At 44.2% G+C, this 23,619-nt stretch overlaps 1 protein-coding gene across 4 annotated transcripts in view; it reads right to left on the bottom strand.

Moving 5' to 3' along the window:
• CALD1 (caldesmon 1) overlaps positions 1-23,619 on the bottom strand; it is a 203,995-nt gene that overhangs the window by 139,202 nt on the left and 41,174 nt on the right. For 2 of the 4 annotated variants that reach the window (XM_044455647.1, XM_044455649.1), the window contains exon 2: positions 15,261-15,315. The exons of the other annotated variants lie outside the window; for them this stretch is intronic. The gene's annotated coding sequence lies outside the window, so the exon portion shown is untranslated. The remainder of the gene's footprint in view (positions 1-15,260; positions 15,316-23,619) is intronic. 4 annotated transcript variants of the gene reach the window in all.

Below are 23,619 nucleotides of genomic sequence, written 5' to 3'. Positions count from 1 at the left end.
ATGTGCCAAGATAATACAGGAAATGGAAAGTTCTGTGTGCTTTTGAAGCAAATGCCATCCTTCCTGGCAAACGAGAACAGCCTTCCTGGTGCCCTTCAGAAGTGTTGGAATGTAACTGGGGATGATGGGAGCCCAACTTATCTGGAGGGCAGCCTTCCTCAACTGAGAGCAGCCTGAGGAAGCTGCTTCGGGATACTCAACAACCCAGGCCAAGCCAGCCACATCCTCAAGTCCGCATCGCTGTATCAATGCATACAAGGAGCCACATCTGTTTTCACCACCTGTCAGCTTGGTATTATAGATGCATGGCTCTTTCCAATGACCTTCATGAATCCCCGGGCCAAACCAGCATGTCTTGAGCAATAGCTATTTCTGCAAATGACATTCCCGCCTGACATCGTAGGCCACTGATGGTAACAATTAAGGCAATTGCACATGAGAAAATATGGGTCTAATGTCACTGCAATTAACGTATGGCAAATAGCAATGTGCTATTAGTCTATCGCAGGGACTGTACATCTGATTCCTGTTTTCACTGGAACGAAACTATTTTGGCTGGAACGTGTCCAATATCTCTGCCTTTTTGGCACAAAGCATTTGTTCCATTTTTGGATGAGCAAACCTTAAAAAGAAAAGCCTTCCTATTGCCATTTGGGAAGACCAAGATTCTTGTACATCTAACTCAGGTCATAGCCATGAACCTTAAAAGGAGATCCATTCATCATTTTTACAGCAATACAATGTGAACACTACAAGCAAAAATAAAATCAGAACATCATTTCCCATATGGTGCAGTTTTCTTGCAGTCAGCAGGATACCGATGCATTAATCCACTAGGGACCATCACCATTTCATGCCATCTTTTCAGTCTATCTGGACACCAGCTGAAACTGAACAGATTCAGTTCAGTTAAATGCAGAAGCTGCAAATACTCTTGTGCAGTGAGGGCTGTACCTTAGGCCAAGGGGTCAAGGTCCAGCCCCTCTCAATGGCTCTCCAGAATGCAGCAAAGGATGAGGCCAGCGGAAGCACTTAATTTCTGTAGGCATTATGCTGCCATGATTTAAATGAGTTTAAATCCAAGCCTGTGCATCCTCAGGGTATTTTTCTAATCCAGGCATTGACAAACACTAGGGCTGTTTGTTGTTCTAACTTATCAAGAATGATAGAGACAAGGAATGTTAGGCAATGTTACTTGTCACTTTCATATTATTAATAAGTTTATTTCCTGCTTTTCCACTATGTAGCCTCTAGATGGCACTGCAGTATAGCAGAACTGCAATCACACAAAAAGAAAAAGGTTTCCTTTCTATTTTACAAATAATAGCATATCTTCCCAGTTGGTGGAGGGAACCCTGCCAAAACTGCTGTTTAAAAGCAAAAGAAAAACTGGATGATCACAATGTATAAACCAATGAACAGTTATGAATAGGGAATGATGAATACAGGTTAAAGGTATGGAACTATCTGAAGGAAGAGCTAGACTTTGAAGTTCCTCATCAACATCACCTGGACAGTAAATCAAGCCAGACACACCCGTCACCTGATCCACACTGTGTATTTCTATTTTAATTGCAATTATCATTTCTAAATTTGTATCTATAGAACTTATCCTCTTTTCTCCTCTATTTTGGAGATGCATGTCCTCTTTTTGAATGAATGTGGTCACCATTAAACTCATGCCACTTTAAGTTCGTTGTGAGAAAAAATCAGGAGATAAACCTAATAAATAAATGTTTTTTAAAAGTACTGTAAACCTACACTATTCACATGGAAAACAGGTTGTTGGCTCACCCCTGCATTCTTGAATTCAGGTCCCACACGGATGTAGGCAATGCGGGTGATTCTTCACAGGATTATCTGTGGTTCCCTGGCTGCGTCTTAGCACAGGCCTGCTTTGGGATCACAGCACTAAGCTAAGGAAAGGCGGGGCAAAGTGGGGTTGGAAGGCTGGACTGTGCTTCCAGAGACAGGGCAAGGGTAATCTCTTGCGTCTGCACGCAGCACAGAAACTGACCCTGCAAATAGCTGTTCCTGGAACATCTCACTACTCGGAGATGGGGGGTTGCAAATCAGATGTCTGGGTTTCTTATTGCTCAACCCATTTTTGTAGGAATTGCAGTGAGACAGCCACCTTCAGCCAGAGCCCATGGGCAAGCCTTCATGAGGCCTGCTCTTCATCGCAATCTGCAGTCCCCTTTGCCCCCTGCCTCTTCGTCTTGTAAATCAACCCAAGGAAGGGAGGCGCTTTAATAGTGATTAGGAATTTATTTCTCCAGTGCGATCCGTCTTGAAGGCCTCTGCATCGCATTCTTTCATTTCATTTCTGGGTAAAACAAAAAGCCACTTCGAAATGGAATGTCAAGCAAGTAAAGCGCCAACTGAGCAAAGAGGCCTCGAAGCAGTAAATTGCCAATAACGCTGCTCAATATGCCAAAAATAACAACTGCATTCCAAGGACAAACACAAATGGGAAAGATGCAGAACAACAGCTACGGCCTTCCTCTCATAGTAACCCTTGATCCAAGTGCAAAAGCAGGCTTCCCGGGCCTGAAGCACATCAGTGGTGTACGTATCAGGTAGGAAACCAAGATCCTGGCTGCTCCCCTACCTCCGCAGGTTTGCTGCTGGAGGCGGCAGTGGCACGAAGGAGGTTGCCAAGAACCATACTTAGGTTGCTCACCTTGCTCTTTAGTGGCAGGGTTAGTGGTGGCCACAGGAAAGGTCTGTGGGCTGCCTATCAGAGGGCTTTGGGCCAGTTCATGGAGGAGGAAGCTTTCCATAGCTGCTCACCCTGAGGGTCGCATGCAACCTCCAATATGGAGGTAGTATGCCTATGTACACCAATGGCTGGGGAACATGGGTGAGAGGATTTCATTGCAGTCCTGTCCCGCTTGTTGTTTTCCCATGGGCAGCTGGTTGGCTTATGTATGCACAGAACACCGGATTAGACGGACTTGGGCTGATCCAGCATGACTCTTTGACTGTTCTTCTAATACCCCTGAAATTGGACGTAACTTCAAATAGAGGACTCTCTTCTCTAATGTGGGATATGCAGCCACATATTTCTGCAGGGCAAGGCAGATACTTCTAGAATCTACTTTGTTTTTACTAGAACCCAGATGTCCATCAAGCTGAGCAGGGGCAAAGTACTAACTGATGCAGGAGTGACAGTGTTTGTGTGTTTTGGGGTGGGAGGGAAATACACCCCATCCTCTGGAGTTCAGGCAGATACCCACTTGGTGTTTTTTCTAGCATCTCCTTTATTTTAGGAAGTCTCTCTTTGATGACCAGCCTCTGTTTGTTTGTCTGTTTTAGTGATATTATGTTTTAATATAGTTTTTAAATTTCTTTTTATTGTTCACCAGGATCACTTTAGATGTCATATGATATAAAAATGGTTAAATAAAAATAAACATAAATAAAATATAGAATTAAGGGAAAGAGGGACACAGGAAATTCCTTGTAGTACTGGATTTAAGCCAAAGGAAGCTATTGACTCCTATGCCCATGGGATTCCTCATCCATTGCAGATTTTAGTTTGAGCTTTACAAATAGCTTTATGAGTTTTCTGGTGCTCCATGGTGATGAACCTATTTTGGGGATGGAGTTCACCACCATGGATAGCTCTCCAAACACTCAAACTAAAAGCTGCAATGGTCGTTGACCACGAGAGGTGGTTGAGGCCCCATCGGTGCGGGTGTTCAAGGATAGGCTGGACATCCACATGGTGGGCATGTCATGAGCGGCGCCGGCTGGTGCCGGAGGTCAGACTAGATGGCCCGGGAGGCCCCTTCTGACTCACTCTGTTTCTATGTGGGGATCTAACAGCCTCCTTTAATACTAGGGCTGGGGCAATCCTCTGTCTACCTCACCTCTTTCTTTAGGCTTGGTCTACACAAGCAAGAGAATGTGGTGGGCATGTGGTGAGGGAGTTCAAAGGGGGCAGCACAGCCTGCTGGAAAATTAATATTGGCCAAAAATAAGTGCCAGGTGCCGAGTAATTGTGGGGTGGGGGAGTTTCTTGCATTGCTTCTTCCAAGAAGACAATCTGCAGGTATGGATTCTGAGAAGAACTGCTTGTGCCAAGCAAACAGGAAATGACTTGAGAATCTAAGATAAGCTCTGGCCTAGCTTTCAAGGAAGTTTGAGAGTGTTAGCCCAACACATTTTGATAGGAATATCTTGGTAACAATTATTGTCTCCTCCCAGATGGACTGCTATAGTTCCTGAGCCACAGTTGATGAATCGAGTGCAGTCCTATGAGATATATTCTCCCTGCTTGGAGGCCACCAAACGCATGAGATTCTTGGGACCTGCTGTGCCAAAGCCAGCAGGATAGGAGGAGAGCCAACTGTTGCCTTTTGTCCTCCAATCTTCTCTATTTTTGCTACATGGCCTTTTTAGCTCATCTAGGAGGCACTCTGGAGAGAGAGGGAAGGAGGCTACAGGAGGGTCAGGATAAATAATCTCATCCCCGCCAGTCTCCCCTCTCACCAAAACACACCTGTTCTTCCCTCTCTAAGGTCCATTTTCCAACCTCAGAGAGGCAGCTGGAATGATTCCCTGTAAGCAAGGGATGGTTCTCTGCCTCCCCCTTTGGGGCTGGAACACTTTCTCTGCCCCACAAAGGAATTTTCTGAACATGCTGTGGTCAAAGGGACACTTGCCGAGGGACCCCAGGATTGTTCTCACTGCACTTCTTCAGCTACCGCTGTTTTGGATGGCTTTGCAATGGCTTCCATGGCTATTGTCCATGTAGCCGCAGGGATTAGGACCATTCTCCCTACAAAAGAGCCTCAGAAGGATGCGGGAACAGATTCTGAGCCAGAAGCAGAGGGCAGAATCTACAGCTGAAATGGCAAGGCCAGAAGACTGCGAGATAAGCCAGGCAGTTGCTGGAAATCAGTCACTTTCAAATACCGTGGGCACACTAATGAGAAGAGAAGCAGATAAAGCATCATTAATCCCAGAATACACTGTTATGTAAAAGAGGAAGAACCGCTGAGAAGCAGCAAAGGCTCTGGGCAACTGGATCTTAAGCAAGACGATCTGTCTTGAAAGGATGGCTTGGCCACTTCAGTTTGGAAGGGAGGAAAGCCATTCAGCTGGAATCAACATCTTAGTTACTGCTTTTTTAGTAGCCAGAATGCTAACTTCACTTGTTTCTTTTGTTACTGCCTTCTCCGGTACTTTTCCGTTGTTTTTTAAAGTCAGCCTGTCTGGTCATCAGTACTATAATCAGTCCTTTTAGTTAGAAAGCCATTGCCTGGCTGGGTCTACCTGGAAGCAAGGGGAGAAGAACAGCCCTGACGGTAGCACTGGAATCCAGAGGCTTCTTGTTTCCCCAGTGCATACATGAAGCGCCTTCAGAAATAGATTTTCAATTCATTATAAAGGCGAGGAGAGATCCACACTTGCATTGATCAGAACTGCAAAGAATTTGCAGCACAGGGAGCTGCATGTTCCTCAAACTCATGTCACAACATTTGAAGAGGCCTGCTGGATCAGACCAAGGGCCCACCTGGTCCAGCATTCTTTTCATACAGCAGCCACCAAGCACCAAGCAGGACACGACCGCACCAATGCTCTTCCACCCGTGCCTCCCAGCAGCTGGGGTGGAAAGGTGTACTGTGTCTAATCTTGGGGGTAGCATGGAGCAATCAGGACTGGCAGCCATTCATAAGCCTCTGCATTCATCCAATGCCCTTTTAAAGCCACCCACATGATGACTCCGCGGCATATTGTGATAGTTTAATGATGTGCTATGTGAAGAAGTCTTTCCTTTTAAAAACCCTTCAACTAGAGGACCGTATACACATGCAGTAAATAAAATAAATGAACTTTCAAACTGTGTTTGCAAGACTCATTGTGTGTGTGTGTGTGTGTTCAGGCAATATTGAATATTAACTTAATAGAAAAGTGGTCCGTAAATATTTTGGTCAGAGAAAGAACAAAAATAGCAGGGTTCTTTCTGTGGTCAATGCCTTTGTCCTCACACACATAGAGAGGAGATGTGTTCCAGATGTTTCTCCTTTGGGAGGGGTCAATCTGGTTTGTCCTTGGCTTTTTGGACACAGCTTTTTTTCCTTAGGTTTTGAATTTTCTGGGATAGAAATATTCGTTATTCCATAAACTAAAATAACCACAGGGTATCTACACGCACACACACACACACAATGAGTCTTGCAATTCACTGCTTATTGTATTGGCCTGCCGAGCTCCATCCAGGTTCTGTGAAGCTTGGATTGCTCAGCCAGGTCCTCAGAGAAGATATGCTTTTTGTGGGTGCAGGGAGGACCGCATGAACTTAGTCATTCCTGTGGGCCACAAGCAAGCCATGGAGACATCACACACGTATCTCAGCAAAGGAGGAGTTAGGCCTCCATGAGCTGACTTCCAGCGGCACCAAGCAAGACTTTGTTGTGGACACTCACTGCAGGTTCCAGATTTTTTTGAGGCCTCCTGAGAAAGACATCATCACTGGGCCTCCTCTTGTGTCAGTATTGCCACAAGCTGCGATTGCTCTCCACCCTCTTTCTTGGTGTCGCTACCACCTGCTTGCTTGGCAGGCAGAGAGCCCAAGGACGAGCAGGCCGAGGCGTCTCCACCTCCTCACCTCCACCACCATGGTCCGGGCAGAGCAAGAGGCAGGGGAGCAAGGCAGTGGCACAGGGAACAAGAAGCAGCAACCCCTGGGAGTCTTTTGTTAGTGGTCCCAGCTTGGTGGGTGAAGGACCTTGGCAGGTGGGCAACCTTGACACGCATGACTCTGCATGTGTGAGTGCGTGTAATAACGCAGTATTCTGCCATATTCTCCAAATCCCCTCTAGTAGCAGCCTCCCTCTCTCTTTTGACTGGTAGGTTTTTCTCTTTCACCTGTTCACAGCATAATTTCTATTGCACAGTGTGTGAAGCTGTTTCCGAGGATTCTCTTAGGCCCAGCCGGCACGTATGGTCGAATCTGCTGGTGAATTTGGGTTCAAATGGAAAAGACCTCTTTGTTGGGCAGCTAGCGTAGAGAGTGGCCTTGTCCCTCGCACACTGCAGAGTGGGGGTCCTCGGAGGTTTCTGACCAGGAGGAAGAGGAGCAAGGGGGGGGGTGAAGCCTTTGAAGCTCCTCCAACCATGCCTAGTGAAGTTTCTCAGGCTGAATCAGCCTGCTTTGGAAGGGGCAGACGGATTTCAGCAGGGGAGGGGGAGCAGATGTGAGGCCCAGTCCTCGACCCAGTGGGAGGGCGTGTCAGGAGACACGAAACGCTCAGCTGGAGGGGCTTTGCCATTCATTCTGTCTTGCCTTCCAGCAGCAAGAGCCACACTTGATGGTGGAGCCAGAAGTTTTACTGAAAGGGAAGGACACAGGGGACGTTTCTGGTTTCTACTCTTTACATGAGCAGAGGCTTCTCTTTTCAGCTATGGTAGAAGGCTATTTAGCGCTCAGACTGTTCTGCTATATGTGGAGTCTGAATAAAAGAGCTGCATTTCAGAGGGCTGTTTTGAGTTTTGGAACCAGAGGGAGGAAGGGAAGGGGCCAGCTCAACAGCAGGATGATGCCATTTCAGAATATGCTTCATGACCGAAAATCTCCTTGCAAGGTTGTGGTTGTTTTATTTAATAGTATGCTCTGTAAACTAAGATATGTGGCCACCCTAATTTAAAGAATTGTTCTACTAGAAGGATTTCTCTGTTTCACTGGTTCTGTCTTTCGTGTCTTATGTGCCACAGATTCCTTGATCAAAGATGCTGGTATCCACCATGATAGGACAAAAAAAATCACTTTTTCCAGGAATGACATTTCTACGTTTATAAACCTTCTGTTATTATATCTATCATTTATGGGAAGTTTTAAAGGCTTAGAAGCTGGGAGTAAATTTTATTGCTATGAGTTTAAAGCATAAACCAAAAAAAAAAAAAAATGCCATTTGTGGTTGAAAATTGTACTAATGCTGTTGAGCATAAATTTTACTGGTATGGTGACTGTAAAGCACTAAGCTGTTTCATATAAAAAATTCAATAGTATTAGTGGGAATACATGTTATTGCTATGGTTAAGTAGATAAAAATAAGAATTGCATCATTAGTTAAACATCAGTAGTAGGCCAAAATGTTGCAGATGGATAACATGCCATACTTACAGGTAGACATGAGGATGGAGAGAGAGCAAATTCTTAGTAAATGTACTGCCTGCCTCTAGACTGCTTCTAAGTCCCACCAGTGGGATGAGTAGGAATGGTTGAGAACGTGCTTTTTTTGTAGGGCTGTCCAATGCACTTCTGGTTGAAAGAGAAAGCAATATCAAGAGGGAGGCCAGAACCCCACAGTCGCCAATTGACAGCTAGATCCTAGACAGAAAGCACACAAGCTACCAGCCACGGTTCTCATCTATCTCATCCCCGTCACAAGATGTATTGCATTTCCATTTAAGGTGTAGACTGAGCTCAGACATCACAGTCAACCAGTGTTTATTTAAAGCTGGGTAATAATAAACCAGCAAGAGTGAGTTAAGGTCTGACTTTCAGCCAGCCGGTCTCTCCAAGTGAGCTAAACAACCCAGAAATGCTTGATTCCAGTTCTTTAGTATGCTATCCAAATGCGGAATTGTGGGCTGTTGGGTGAGGAACAACCCAGACTTGTAACCCATGATTTGTCTGGACCAGGTTCCCATAATTCTTTCAAAGTGTTCATCTAAATAAATACATATACATTAATATATGCTTATGTTATGGAAAACAATCCCCTATTTTGTCCTCCTTTTGGTGATGTGTTTCCTCTTTTTTGGCCATGTATCCAATTGGCAATGCCATCTTACCCATATATACCAAGATACAAGTTGAGATCCCTCAGTCTTGTGAGGCCCGATGGAGAGGCACTAGGCACAGAGCCTTTTCCACCAAACGGATGTGCTGCCAACAGGGTCTCATCAGGCCCCATCCAGGCCGACTTTCACAGCTGGCAAAAACATGGTTATCTAATAAGGTCTTTGGCCAGATAGTTTCCCCATTGATTTTTAATATTCCCCGTTTTCTCTGGCATCTCTAGAAATTATTATTGTTGTTGGCCTATCACATTAATATTGTATATATTATAATATAAAATATTTCATAATTATCTGGAATAGAGAGTGCTATAAATGTTTGTATATAATGTATATACATATATAGCTGTTTTGAGTTCTTCCTGGAAATAGGGCTGGATATAAGTCTTTAAAGTAAAGAATAAATGTAAATCAAATGCAGTCCAATGTATACACAGACCTTCCTCATTTGATTTGCATTAGCGTTAGATTTAGTTGCTTGTGCTCATGACCCTCATTGGACAAGCAGTGTGGAGTAGTGGTTAGACTGGGACTCAGGAGAGTTGGGTTCTAGTTGGCACTCAGTCCCGGGTGGGTGGCTTTGGCCCAATCACTGACTGCTGTCTCAGCCTAACCTACCTCGCAGGGTTATTGTGAGGATAAAACAAGGAGGAGGGTCTCATGTAAGCTGCCCCAGTTTTCCTGCAGGAGGAAACAGGGTGAGGCATAAAAGTAATCAGAAATAAATAAAAAGTATACAGGAAACTGTCCTATACTGGGTCAGATAATTGACCCAACTCTGCCTGACTGCAGCTTTCCAAGGAATCAATCCGAGGCCCTTCACATCACCTAAATCACATTCTTCCTTTAAAGCAAACATATATAGGATGGAACCTGGAATTATGTGCTTGCCAGGCATGTATTTTGCCACTGGGCTAGGATTGCTCCCCAGTGGAAAAGGGAGGCCATAGTGGTGGCAACAGCAGCCACTGCAGCTGGCACTTCGGACAATTCCCCCATGCGTCCAATGGATGGATCGGAGCCCCACGCGGTCCTCGAGGATGTTGCCCCCTGCTTCCTTACCCTGGCAACCATACCTTTTGTGTGATGTGGAACAGCCCCTCAGCAGCCTACTCCGAAGATGGTAATGAGGATAAGATGTGCCAGCATTTTGTGCTGAGTTGCGTGCTTGTGTTTCATATTAGGGTTTTTATGTTTCTCTTAATGAGAATTCTTACTCACCCTACTTTATTTACTAAATTGGGGTTTCACTGAAAAACCAAGTGGGGGTTTCTTTCTGCTCCACTCCAAAGGGCAGTAAATAACCCCACACTGAACAATGCAGAACCAGATGCATCTCTCTATCTTCTCTGGAATCAGACTCAAGTTTTCGTGTTTGCTTTTCCATAGATTTGAAGCTGCTAATGTTATCTTTGAAAATTGTCTAAGTAGATCCTGTGGATATGTAGAAACAGGAACATTCTCTTTGACAAGCCATTACCTAGCTAAGCAATTCTTTATCCAGTTAGGGAAAACTCCCAGTTGTTTTGGACAAAGCAAAATGCATGAGCAGAGCAGCCTGCAATTGAGGAAAGAAAGAGGGCATGCTCTTCTTGTTTTGCAGTGACAACGGTATGGCTCCTCTCTGAAAAGAAGCATCCCTGCTTTGTTCAAACTATGAATGAACAGATTTTGGGCCATGACTGGATTCATGATGGAGACCTCATACTGGGCAAAGCATGTAACACTGGCTTTGCAATGTGGAGGAGTGGAAACTGGATTTCTACCCAGTTGCAAGAATTGCCTTTAGCCCTTTTCAGGGACTTGCTGGGGGAAAGCAACTGCCGTGGCAGGTTCCACCTCCCTGACCTAAACACGCTCAATCCAACATCTGCAAAGAGCCCACAAGAATGCACTTCTCTCTCGCTTCCTCTCTCCTGCCACAGCAGGGTCCTCGATTGTGTGGAAAGAGACCTCCGTGCATCCTGTTGTATGTGTGTGGGCTCCTTACAGATGTTCTAACAAATGTATGTAGGTTGGAGGCAGACCTTGCCACTGTAATGCTATTCTTTCCATGCATGCACACATGGACGGATGGACACACACACACACACACACACACACACACACTCCTTTTGCCCCATGTTAGAAAAAGACTTGTTTCTGTGGCCTAATATATTACGCAGATTTGTTAGGCATTTCATTACTTTCTTGTGACTCTCAGCCTTAAACAATCCCAACTGTTATTAATGCATTGGCTTTATTCAGCCTTGAAGCAAACTTGGGAGGCACTAATAGTCGCATTTTGCAAATCAGAGAGCTGAAGCCAAGAGCTAATATTTATCCTGAGTATACCCAATCTTGAAGCCTTTACTGTCGGCTGATCAAAACTGACTGACATCCCAATGAAACCAAGGAGGCTCTGAATCCTGTGAAGGTATGGTTTAAAAAAATGGATTCAGAACATATACTCCCCCCCTCCCCCTGTGTCCACACGTGCCCTCCCACCCCTTGAGATCGGCGGCAGAGGCCCTTCTCCGGGAACCCTCCGTGAAAGATATTAGGAGGGTGAGTACCCGGAGGAGGGCCTTCTCTGTGGTGACGCCCCACTTACGGAATGTGCTTCCCAGAGAGGTCTGCCTGGCGCCGTCGTTATTTGTTTTCCGGCACCAGGCCAAGAACTTTTTATTTAAATGAAATTTTAATAATAGCTGATCTTATTTATTGGTTTTAAATTATTAGCCAGAATGTTTCCAGATTTTATATGTATTCGTATAGATATTTATTTATATGTTGGAAGCCGTCCTGAGGCTTATGCAAATGGGACGGCATACAAAAATTCCAAATGAATAAATAAATTCTCTTCTATTAAGTTCTTTCTGTCCTGTACACCTGTATGCTTCCAAGCCTTACCCAAGGTGCTGGTTTTAACCTACAAAGCCTTACGTGGCTTTGGAGCACAATACCTGACACAGTGTGTCTCCTGACATAAATCTACTTGGACAACATGCTCAGCATCTGAGGCTGCCCTCTGAGGGCCACCTTCAAGGATGGCTCAAAGACACAGTGCCAATTTTTCTGTGCCAGGTTACAGCCTGGGAGGGAGGGGCAACAGCAAGGCAAAGGAGTAGATACTGCCCCAAAATTTTCCAGGGTTTTTCAAACAATTTTCCAAAGCATTTTTTTAATGAGGCAGGGAGCAGAGAGCTTGGTGGGCACCATACGAGGTACCCAAGGATGCTACTTTGAGAACCCCTGCACTACAGTTAATCTGACTCCAAACCTGAGTTGCTCTGTCACTGCTCAGACTTTTGCTGCTCACCAGCACAAACCCATTACCTGAATGGATGCCAACAGAATGCATGATAGGTTGGTTAACTGACATGCTAAGCCATAAGCAAATCCACCTGTTTGTAAGAGCATGACATTCGATTATGGTTATCTTCCCACAAACAGCTGCATGCCTGATTAATAGCTGTAAAACTAAATCTTCCTTCATACCCAAATTATCTGAGTGCTTTGCCAAAGATACGATTTGCCATTAAAGTGGAGCAGCATAAAGCATGACAAAATGAAGACTGTATCTTGCTTCCATTGCAGGTGAATGACATTGTGGCTTTGTGCAGTGGAACTATTTGGTATTGTAATGCACTCTGAACATACGTTGGAGCTGCTGCCCAGAATTTGTCAATGATACAGCAGGCCAATTCCTGCTCCTTGCATTCAAGGAAAAGCACAGAAATGTATTTGATGGGAAGATGCAGTCTCTACCACACACATTTTAATGGCTTCATGCCCTGTTCTTTCTTAGTGCTTGTTGCATTAAACTTATTCTTGTAGCGATAACACCTTCTCTCTCCTTGCAAAGAGATAGCAATCAGGGAATTTATGAAGGCAGGTTTATCACAGATGCTTTAGGTCCCTTCCCTGACTTTTAGATTTCATTTAAGTACAACACTGACATCAACTGTGGGTTGGATCCATATTTAGACTTTTTTAGAGTGTTCTCACTGAAACCAAAGGGGCAGGTTAGTCATAAATGACACACGTCTCATTGATTTCAGAGGGTCCTAAATTGGAGTCATCTCCAACCCAGTAAATCTATTCCAGAAAGAGGTCAACTATTGGTGGCCTACAACTCCCATCAACCCTCACTAGAACAGCCAATGGGGAGAGATGATGGGAACTGCAGGTCTAAACATCTGGATGGCCACCTGTTGCCCACCTTTGGCTTGGTCCTTTCAGTTGTGGAGATACAAGGAAGATCAACCAGGTTGCATTTTGTAACATAACTCACTGAAATATCAATCTGAACTTGCCAGCTAGCAGTGCTGGTGCTTCTCAGCAATTTGCAAAGCTATTGTCCATGTGTATCAACAAAGTTCTCCCAGTGTACATAGAGCTTTGCAAAAATTGAGAGAATGGCTCCCTGGCCTGTGTGTTTTTGTGTTTTTGTTTTTTGGAATTTTGGAATATTTAATACAAGGTTCAATCCTATAATTAAACAGTTCTACAACTCCCAGCATGCCGTCAGCATAGATACATAAATGGCTAATGATTATAAGCAAGGGTAACTGTCTAAATATGCTGTGTTTAGGTTCTGGTTCGACATTGATTTCCACCAGCAGTACCTTCAGACTTTCTTACCAAATATTTCTACTCCTGATGCATGCATTCGGAAGTGGAAAAGAAGCAAGCACTGAAGTAGAAAATAGAGGACCTCAGTGCACCCAAACATTGCTTATTCTCCCATCCTTTGCCTGAATAATAATACAGGACTAGAACAATTGAAGGACTGCCTTCTCCCATGACATCCTGCCCACCTCCTCAGCCTCACTGTGAAGTTAGAGCTCCTTCTTCTGCATCGCATCACCTTTGGAGGCGCTGGTGGGGATGATGTGGAAGATGGCCATCTCTGTTGCTGTGTCCAGTTCTGGAGCGCTTTTCCCGAGAGAGCAATCCTGTGACCCCCTAGGCAGCATCTAGGGGTCTCTAGGATAATTCCAATTCCCAGAACCAAGGTTGGAAACAGAGCTCTGGCTTCAGAACTGAGAACTGGTACTCTGCTCCCTCCTCCCACTCACAGCTGCCTCTTTGAGGTCTGAAAAGAGACCTCGGAGAAGGAGTCAAAGAGGATTCCAGAAAGCAGGTAAGGAAGGAGACCAAAACCATCCAGAGTGACTGCAATTGGCAGGACTGCATCTTGAGAAATTTGGCTTGCCTTAACTTTCTGCTATATCATTTCACACGTTTCTAATCTGTACAATTCTTGTTCTCCCCTTACTGATGATATTCCATATTATTGGATTTTAACTGCATTTCGATCCCTCTTTTTTCCTGCCTCCCCCTCCATATTTTTACATGAGCTGTTTTACATGGGGACCTTTGAAGGGCCAAAGCATGGCCTAGAAATAACTTAATAATTATATCTAATTACTGGAAATTGCTCATCATTTTATGTATTCTTATTAATACATAAAATGATGAGCAATTCTTAGCATTAATTAATTGCATGCTGAATTGTCAAGCTGAATTTCTTCCGATGTAAGAAGTTCATCAGATTGTAAAAATAAACTGGCTCTCTTATGAGGACTTAATTGCAGGCAGTGCCAGAGCGCCTCTTGCATGCTGGGTCTCAACCCTGAAAATGTGAACTGAGACTAGTGTTCTCCTGACCATGTGCAGAGCGCTTTTTTCATTCTTCCTTAGCAGCTATAATCAGACCCACCCAGGAATGTGGAACCCAAGTTCCATCCAGAAGTTGGGGGGAAAGGCTTTGGATAGCTACTCAAGCCAATGATTTGTGGCAGAGGCCACTTTTCACACCATTTCCTTTTGTTTCCTCAAATCATCAAATGTGATAGTCAGACAGCATAAAAAAGCAAGCAACACACACACACACACACACACTGGCTTTCCTCCTCTTTTACAGAATAAACCAGCAGACCCGATTAAGGGAAATGAGCAGTGAAGGAGAGATGCTTTTGCAAGCAATGAGTGACTCGAAAAGCTCTTTGCTCGTTGGCCGCTGTCCATATTGCCTAATATGGTGAGCAAAATGTTTGACGAGAACCAAGCATGCGGGCAGGGCCCAAAATTCACAGCAAAGCAGAATGCCACAGAGCCCTCTGTTTAGGCTCAGGGAAATGCAACACAGAGCAGCTAACTCGACAAAAGCTTGCCTGCAGTTCTAGGTTACAGTAAGCAGATAGCATGGTATTCTCCACTGTCACTAAGCAGTCACAGTAAACATCAGTTACCATACAAGGAAGGCAGCGTTAAAGGCTGTTTGACAAATTTTCTTTGCCTTGAGCTAAATAAAGTACATCAGGAAATCTTGAGCATACCCAACAGGTCAGGGGCCAGATTTGGCTCGCAAAGGAACTTCGTCTGGGCACATTTAAATGTGGTAAAATATTTGCCCAGTTTCACTCATACACAAAACAGAGAGGATGAGTTTCACTTACAGCTTAGTCAGAATGTCTCAGGAAAGAATCTTCTGGATTTTAGTCAAAATGGTCCCTGAAAAAAAGGACGATTTTACAGAATATCCTCTGTAATTCAACACACCCCCTCCCTTCCTCAGGATGAATCCACGTGCAGGGCATTCTGGCTGCAATGGAACGGCTTAGGGTGGGTTGTTGCTGTTGATAACAAACCATCCACAACCCCCAAACAGCCCAAGGGTCGTAGGTGGTTTGTTAACCGCAGCAACAACCTACTCTCATTGTGTTCAGACATAGCAATTTTGCTCACTATAGATTAGCAACTTCAAGGCCCATCCTGCTCTCCTCATTAATGGTTCTTTATCTTTAGACTGGGCCTGGACAGCCCTTCCAACAGAGGATGCCTTCAAATACTGGCTGTTCTCTGTAAAGTAGGACACATGCCCACCCTAGGAGAACATCTCGCTCAGGGCTACCTGAGTCCTGGAGCTGGTGCTGGCCAAACCTTCGGATTCTGAAAATCGAGGATTCCCCTTCAACCATCACACTTACAGAAATCACTATCTTGACATCCACTGCAAGCATTACAGACCATGCAAATAGCTTGACCTCCAAAAATTTCTCTTCTTATCTGTTCCGTGGGAAGCCATGTAGCCAGTTTCCCTCTGCACTGCATTAATGAAATGCTTAAGAAAGAATGTTCCAAAAACGGCTGGAATGTTCACCAATCCCAGAGAATTTGAGGCATGTTAAAAATTCCTTCTATCCACTAAATTCAGAAGTATATGATGCTGCAAACCAGAAGCTAAGGGACAATGAGGAAAGGAGGGTTCCACTTTTCTGTCTATCTTGGGAGCAACGCCAAGGCATCTGATTGGCCACTGTGGGAATGCAGGACTAAATGGTCCATTGATCTGATCCATCAGGCCTAATGGTCTGAGTTCTGTTTTTCTTAAACTTTCAACTGGCAGTCGTATTCAGATCCGAATATGGATGTTACTATTGGTAGCTGTCTTGAGTATGATCTTGGGTGCAAAGGCAGGATATAAATCAAGCAAAGAGAAATCAATAATATGCCGCCCTAAAGAGCAAGAGTGCATGGACACCCCTCCTCATCTTTTTTCACACCCCTAAGAGGTTTCCTGCACTTACCTTCTGTCTTCATTTAATATATCTATTTTATTTATTTATATATTTAAAGTTTTTATATGTCATCCCATTACTAAAATTCTCTGGACGGCTTACAAAGAACAGAAAAACCCAAAGAACAGAGTAAACCATAACAACAACAACAACACACAATATACAATTAAAAATAATAATAAGCCAAGGTGCAGCGCATCAGGAACCTGCCTTGTGTGCTCCTCCTTTGGGGAGAAAGAAGTAAATAAAAACTGAGGCAGGGAATTACTGCTCTTCTTGCACTCCTTTCCGGCGGCTTACACAGGCAAACTCCCCAGTGGCTTGTGCCCTATGAACCGTTAGGAGATGAGGGGGGATATGTTTATGCCTTGCAATAATTTGCTTTAAGCCCTTGGAATGGTAGGCTATAAACAAACTATCCACTTAGACATTTCGTTGAGCAATCTAATCCAAACAGTGGCAATGGTAATTCTACGAGTTTAATGTGGAACTTTGGCTTCAGAAGGGTTGCTTTCTTTTAAATGCAAAGCTCGGTACATTCTCAGTTGAGTCATCCTCGGAGAGCCATCAAGAGTCAGTATCTGCACCCCTCTGTTTCCTTGGTCTTACCCCCATTCTAGCTGCTGGCCATAAGAAGAAGTCAAGCGCATTGCCTGGCACCACACTTTCTAATCAAGAGCAATTACCCCAGTCCCTGAGGAAGATGGATGTGATTACCCAGTGGAGACAGAAACAGATTTTAGGAATAAGGGGCAAATTAATTTGGTTCTCATTTAATGCCGATCTATCTAATTTCACATTTCTCCAAATTGTGCAAGAGAGTTCTCCAGTTTAGAAATTTGCACAAAAATTGTATATTCGTGCTGGAAGGGTATAGTAGAGAAACTAATGTTCAAAAATGCATCATATTCAAAAAATGGCATGCACAAATGTGTTTCTTAGGGAAAATGTATATATCAATGCATTCATTATGTGAAACATGCACAAAAACACACAGTGTTTGGAATGAGTCTAACTTAACACTCTAGAAATACTCAAAGCTTGAGACAACCTGAATATTAACGTGGAAAAATAAGGAACAAAGAAAGCCCAAAATTCACAGATTTGTCTTTCCCTGTTATATTCTACACATGTGCAGAGGCACTCAATTATTAGAATACCATCTTCTTTGTATGCAGAAAAGGATCTAGGTTTCTACTAAAAGTCTGTCTGGTACCAGGTTTGGGAAGAAACCCCTTCCTGAATCCTTGGAGAACTGATGCTTTTTGCATTTGCCAGTAGCAAAGACTTTCTTCAGTGTAAGCCTGCTCATTCTTTTCTTTTACCATTGCATCACGAGCCTCCATGCACGACGGGTTTTGTAGCTTCACAGGGTGTCATGGAAAAAAAAATACTTGGTGACCACCAGTCACCTTTTTTCAACTGGACCTGGACATGATCTCCCTAGCAGCATGTTGAGCATTAGCTGGGCAAGTACAATGCCCTTCCATCACCCAAACCCCAGTCAAGAAAATGGCGAGCAGAAGTGAGAAAAGGTGATGGATAAGTGACCCAAGTCCAGAATCAGCCTTAAAGTTGGTGGCAGGAGTGTCAAAAAACTAGCAAGCAGTTCATCTGGTTTGCATGCTTGCTCAAAACATAACTAGTTGTTTAAATCATTTGTTTGCCAAAAAGAAAAAGAGGGGGGAGAAAATGGGGGTGGGCAGGCCCCTCTAGCTCATCCCTGTCTACAGGCCAAATTTAGTCCCACTGTCTTTCCCCTGCAATGCTGGTCTGATGACTCCTGCCCTGTGGAGAAGCAGTAGCAGAACCTATATTATTATAGGCAATATGCTTGTAACGCCCTTCTTATTTATTTACTTAATTTCTGCACCACCCCACAACAGAAGCTCTCTGGGCAGTTCTGGGCATTTCCTTGTCTTACTAAGCATCAGTGCCATGGGGTGCACCCCCCTTCCTGCATAATGCATCGCCGAAGTCTGCTAGCCACTGCTGCGAGTGTGGGAGGGGAAGTTGTTCAGATTTTGCTGTAAGAAAAAGACTTTCCCTCATATGTTTCCTGCAGCAATGCAATCCCTCCAATCCAACATATATTCTCTTTTTTCCTTCCACTCTACATGAAAGAGGCTGAAAAAATATCTTCCAAGGGAGGGAACATTTTGCAAAAAAAAAAAACCCAAACCAAAACTAAACAAATCAGCACCACCATCTCCAACTTATGGTGACCCTAGGAATGAAAGCCCTCCAGATGTCATTTCCGTGACAGCCCTGCTCAGCTCTTTTAAGTTCAAGGCTGTGGCTTCTTTGACGAAGTGAATCCATCTTCTATTTGGCCTTCCTTTTCCTTCTGCCTCTGCCTTTCCCTAGCATGCCTGTCTTCTCCAGGGAGCTTTGCCTGCTCATGACCTACCCAAACAGCCTCAGTTGTGTCATTTCTGCTTCTAGGAAAAGTTCTGGCTTGATTTGACCTAGAACTCACTTGTTCCTCTTTTACAGACCAGGTAATTCTCAAAGCTCTCTTCCATCACCATGTTTGGAACATACCAAATGTCTTCCTTGGATAAATGCCTGTGTGCCATCCAGCTGAATCAAATTAATATGCTAGGATACATTGAATCCAATTGAACTCCCAAATTAATATGCTGATGAATCAGTGAAACAGAGCTCATGGACCAAGGATGCTCCATGGAATGGAGGAGACTTCTCTTTGATTTCCTGGGTCAGAGTCACACAATTTGGGTCCATTCACTCTTTCTCATAATCTCTAGCCCACCTTCGCCTGCCTGATCTCTCCCTGTCTCCTAAGCAGGTAAGCTAAAGCATGGCATACCTTAATTTCAAAAGAATCACTGCCAAAGTGTAATTACAGAATGAAAAGCATGGAGGGGAAACCCTAGTAGCTATTTAAGATAGAAAAGGAGATTTGCATCAAGTGCTGACAAAACAACCTGCTGGAATTCACTAAGTGTTGTAGCAAACGCTTCCACCTTGGAAAGGATTGCTTTCGCTTTCCACAGCCAACTCTGGCTAGCCTGAGGGCCTAGAAAACTGAGAATTGCTGGCTTTGCTACATACCCAACAATATCATTATTATTATGGTCTGTGGCAGCAGCCTTCCTAGTCATAACTTTCTGCAGAGAAACAATGGCAACTATTGAACTCTAATCACGGCCCCCATGCCTGCCAGCCGGCGCGTAACAAGAGGAGGTCAAAGGGGGATATGAGGAGCAGGGAGCAGAGCCAAGCTGGATTTCTGGAGGAGAGGGAGACACGGATGTGGCTTGATGGTACAGAGCCAGCCTGGTGCAACAGCTACAGTAATGACCTATGACTGAAAGGCCCGGGTGCAAGTCACTATCTGTCACAGTAAGCTACCATACAGAGATGTTAGAGAATCATAGAATGGTAGAGTAGGAAGGAGCCAGGAGGCCATTGAATCCAACTCCCTGCTCAGTGCAGGACACTGAGTTAAACCATCCCCAGCTCAGATGCTTGCATATTACAAGTATGGACATCAAATACTACATGCACCCTCCAGAGTTCCTTGGAACAGTGGGCATAATAAAAGATTAAAATAATAGAGGGTTGTCCTTGTTGTATGCATGCTTTTGTGGATGTGGTTATTAGGTGGGTGGAAAAAACTTGCCTACACAGACAGGAATGGAGTGGCACATGACAGAGGAGTTTATCAAAGATGGAAGAGGACCTTTGAGATCATTGACTTCTTTCTCGCTTGAAACAAGCACCATGAACTACAACCCCTATGATTCATTGCATTGTCTTCTGTCAGCACCGTTGCTGGTGGAAGCATCTTCACATAGCCCAATGTACTTTTTGTATTTTTGTATTTAATGGTAATTTATTATGTGCTATTGTATTTCAATGTATTTTATTGTGTTGTAAGCCGCCCCGAGGCTTCGGCAAGGGGCGGCATAGAAATGTTATAATAATAATAATAAAAAAATCACAGAATAGTAGGGTTGGAAGGAGCCCAGAAGGCCATCAGGGCCAACCCCCTGCTTGATGCAAGAGTCCGAGTTAAAGCAGCCCAAACAGATGGCTGTCCAGCTGCCTCTTGAATGCCTCCATGACCTTCACAGGTCATTGGTTCCATTGTTGTATTGCTCTGACAGTCAGGAAGCTTTTTCTGATGTCCAGCTGGAATCTGGTCTCCTGTAATTTAAACCCATTATTCCATGTCCTGGATTCTGGGATGCTTGAAAGGAGTTCCTGGCAACCTTTCTGGAACCTGAGGAGTGCTATCCTATCTCCTCTCAGTCTTCTCTTCTCAAGGCTAAGCATGCCCAATTCTTTTGATCTCTCCTCACGGGGCTTTGTTTCCAGTCTCCAGATCATTCTTGTAGCCCTCCTCTAAACCCTTTCCAGCTTGTTTGCATCTTTCTTAAATTGTGGTGCCCAGAAGTGGTTGCAGTACTCCAGATAAGGCCTAGCTAGTGCTGAGTAGAGAAGAACAACAACTGTTGTGATTTGGAAGCAGTACTTATATTAATGCAACCTGAAACAGCATTTGCCTTTTTTGCAGACACATAACCTTGTTGACTCTTATTCAGCTTGCAATGTACAACAATTCCAAGATCCTTCTCACTTGCAGTTTCGCTGAACCATGTATCTTGCATCTTGTAACAATGCATTTGGCTTCTTTTTCATAGGTGTAGAAAGTGGCACTTGTCCCTATTAAATTTCACTTTATTTCAGTTCAACACTCCAGCCTACCAAGATCACTTTGAATTTTGGTTTTTCCTTCCAGATTTTAACCATGCCACACAATTTGGTGCCATCTGCAAATCTGATAAGCATCCCTATACCTTCTCATCCAGACCATTAATAAACATGTTGAAGAGCACTGGGCCCAGGACTGAACCCTGCAGTGCCCCGCTTGCTACCCCTCCCCAGGTTGAGAAGGTGCCACTGAGGAGCACTCTTGGAATCCGAGTCTGTAGCCAACCGTGGACCCATCCAATCATTGTTCCATCTAGCCCACTTTCAGCTAGTTTGCTAATGAAAATATCACGGGGCACTTTGTCAAAAGCTGAGGGAGGGCCTGTTGCCAAGTTAAATACAACTTCAGGCCAATTTTGATGCAGTGCTAAATGTATCTTTGTTTTTAATGTGTAGGCCTTTAAAAATGCGAACTGCATCAGATACAGGTGGGCCAATGGGCATTCTGCTGCCAAGCAAACACCAGATTCAGAAGGAGGATGAAAGGGATAAATTCCCCCTCAATGACCGAACCAACACTATTACTATTCAGTCCGTCCCCAGCCCAGCAAGGCAATTTGCATGTTAAAAATTCTGCCGTCATAAATACAAAGGCATATTTGACATTGCGCCTGGCTTGGGCCATACTTGTAATCAGACTGTACTGAAGTCTGCCCAAGGAAGGTAAAGGTTTTTTTTCCATAAAACACATGGCACTTGAGACAGCAATTCCAGAGCACACAGGAGCCGAAGGTCCATGAAGATTGCCCAGCCCTTCCCTGTGACATCAGAGCAGCTGAGCCAATCGCAGCTGGAGGGGCTCTTAGGACAACTTTTCCTGCTCAGGTCCATTGTGACACAAACAGAAAAGGAGCATGCAGAAGAGAAGGACAGGAAGATGAAAGGAAACTATCGAGGAGCCTAAAAGCCTGCTGGGCTATAGATTATATCATGCCCATCTCTGTATTAGACCTGTGTAAACATTTACTTACAAGTTACAATGCTTATCCAAACTCCTCTAAAACCTCACGGGAAGAAGATTCTACAATTGCTGAAATGAGTTCCAAGTATTTCGACTCTGCCCAACTCTTTCAGTCATAGAAAGCATACTTTTCAACCACTTTCTTTCATGCCAAGAAGCAACACAGATGAGAGACAATGACCAGCCCCCTTTCCCCATTTACACAAAGCTTTCCATCACAAGCCAGAAAAATAACCCACAGCACTCGACATGCGTGCCATAGCGGTCAAGTTACATTAAAGGCAAGGAATTGCTCAAAAATGTCACACTAATGCATTGTGGCGTGATTATTTTTCTGAAAATAAACTGCCTTGGTCTTACTGTATTGAGAGCAGGCTTGGAACAAAGAAATGGGGAATGTGGGGAGAGAAAACAACCAACCATTTAAAAATGCTTGGTTCTCTGTTAAGAAGCAATGGCTTGGGTCAAAGAAGGGAACTAGTGTGGGGCTTACTTGATTTCTGTATTTTTTGAGAAAGTGACACACTAGTGCATGAACGATGAAAACTGTATACATTATGGCAGACTTTCCCAAACTGAGACTTCCAGATATGCAAACTTGTGTCCTCTTTTTTGGCAATACTGATGTTGGTATGGTTGGTCATTTTATCCTATACTCTGTCCTGAACTCTTCAGACAAGTCTGGATAAGTATCTCAATCATTTTTTGCATCCATCAAAAAAACTGATACACCACTTAAACTCTTCTGTAAAAGCAGAATCATCTTCCACTCTTCCATATCCATTCACTGTTCACCAAACCATCTCTGGAGGGCCTTATGCTTTCTGAACCTTGGGTCTAGAGCAGAAGATTTTGAACAGGAAATGATTGTTAGTGGTTAGCAGCTGCATCAGGTTGGAGGAGAAACAGAATTTGAAGGACCTTACCATTGTTGTTGGAGGCAGAAGGAATGAAAGATGAGCACTAGAAGGGAAAAGAGTTTGAGCTGTATCTTGTTTTTCTGCCTCTAGAAACCCACCATTGGCTGGCCCATCTTCTTAGTATACTGATTCACACTTGCCAGGCTATAGGTACTTTTCACAAGTGTCCAAGCTTGCAAATAATTATTCCCCCTTAAATATGAATTTTCACTAGCAGGGTTGGTACACCTACACCCCTTTCCCAGACATTGTTGGCTTCCGTCAGCCATACCCAATATATCTGATAGTTAGGCATGGTCATCACACCTCACAAGAAAGTCTTGCAGAACCAGGGAAGATGCAGGAAAGGGCAACTAAGATGCTGAAGGGGCTGAAGGAGCACTCCTAGGAGGAAAGTTTACAACTTTGGGTCCAATGGGGATGCCAGGAAGATTTTGAACATGGGGGATTACAGGCATCCTATGCATGGTGGAAAAAGCATGGAGGCACCCTGTGATTCCCCGCTCCTTCCACACGACAAGCTCTTATCCAACTAGCTGTGTGCTTTGGGATACATTATGTCTGGGCAGCCTCAGTTTCCTCCTACCCCCTCCTCACCCCAGAACTCCCTCTCTAC

This window comes from Varanus komodoensis, unplaced genomic scaffold (genome assembly GCF_004798865.1).
Source record: "Varanus komodoensis strain SLA01 unplaced genomic scaffold, ASM479886v1 scaffold8, whole genome shotgun sequence".
In the NCBI taxonomy this organism is placed as follows: Eukaryota; Metazoa; Chordata; class Lepidosauria; order Squamata; family Varanidae; genus Varanus; species Varanus komodoensis.
The sequence above is the reverse complement of the archived record's forward strand: the minus strand, read 5'-3'. Positions and strand labels throughout refer to the sequence as shown.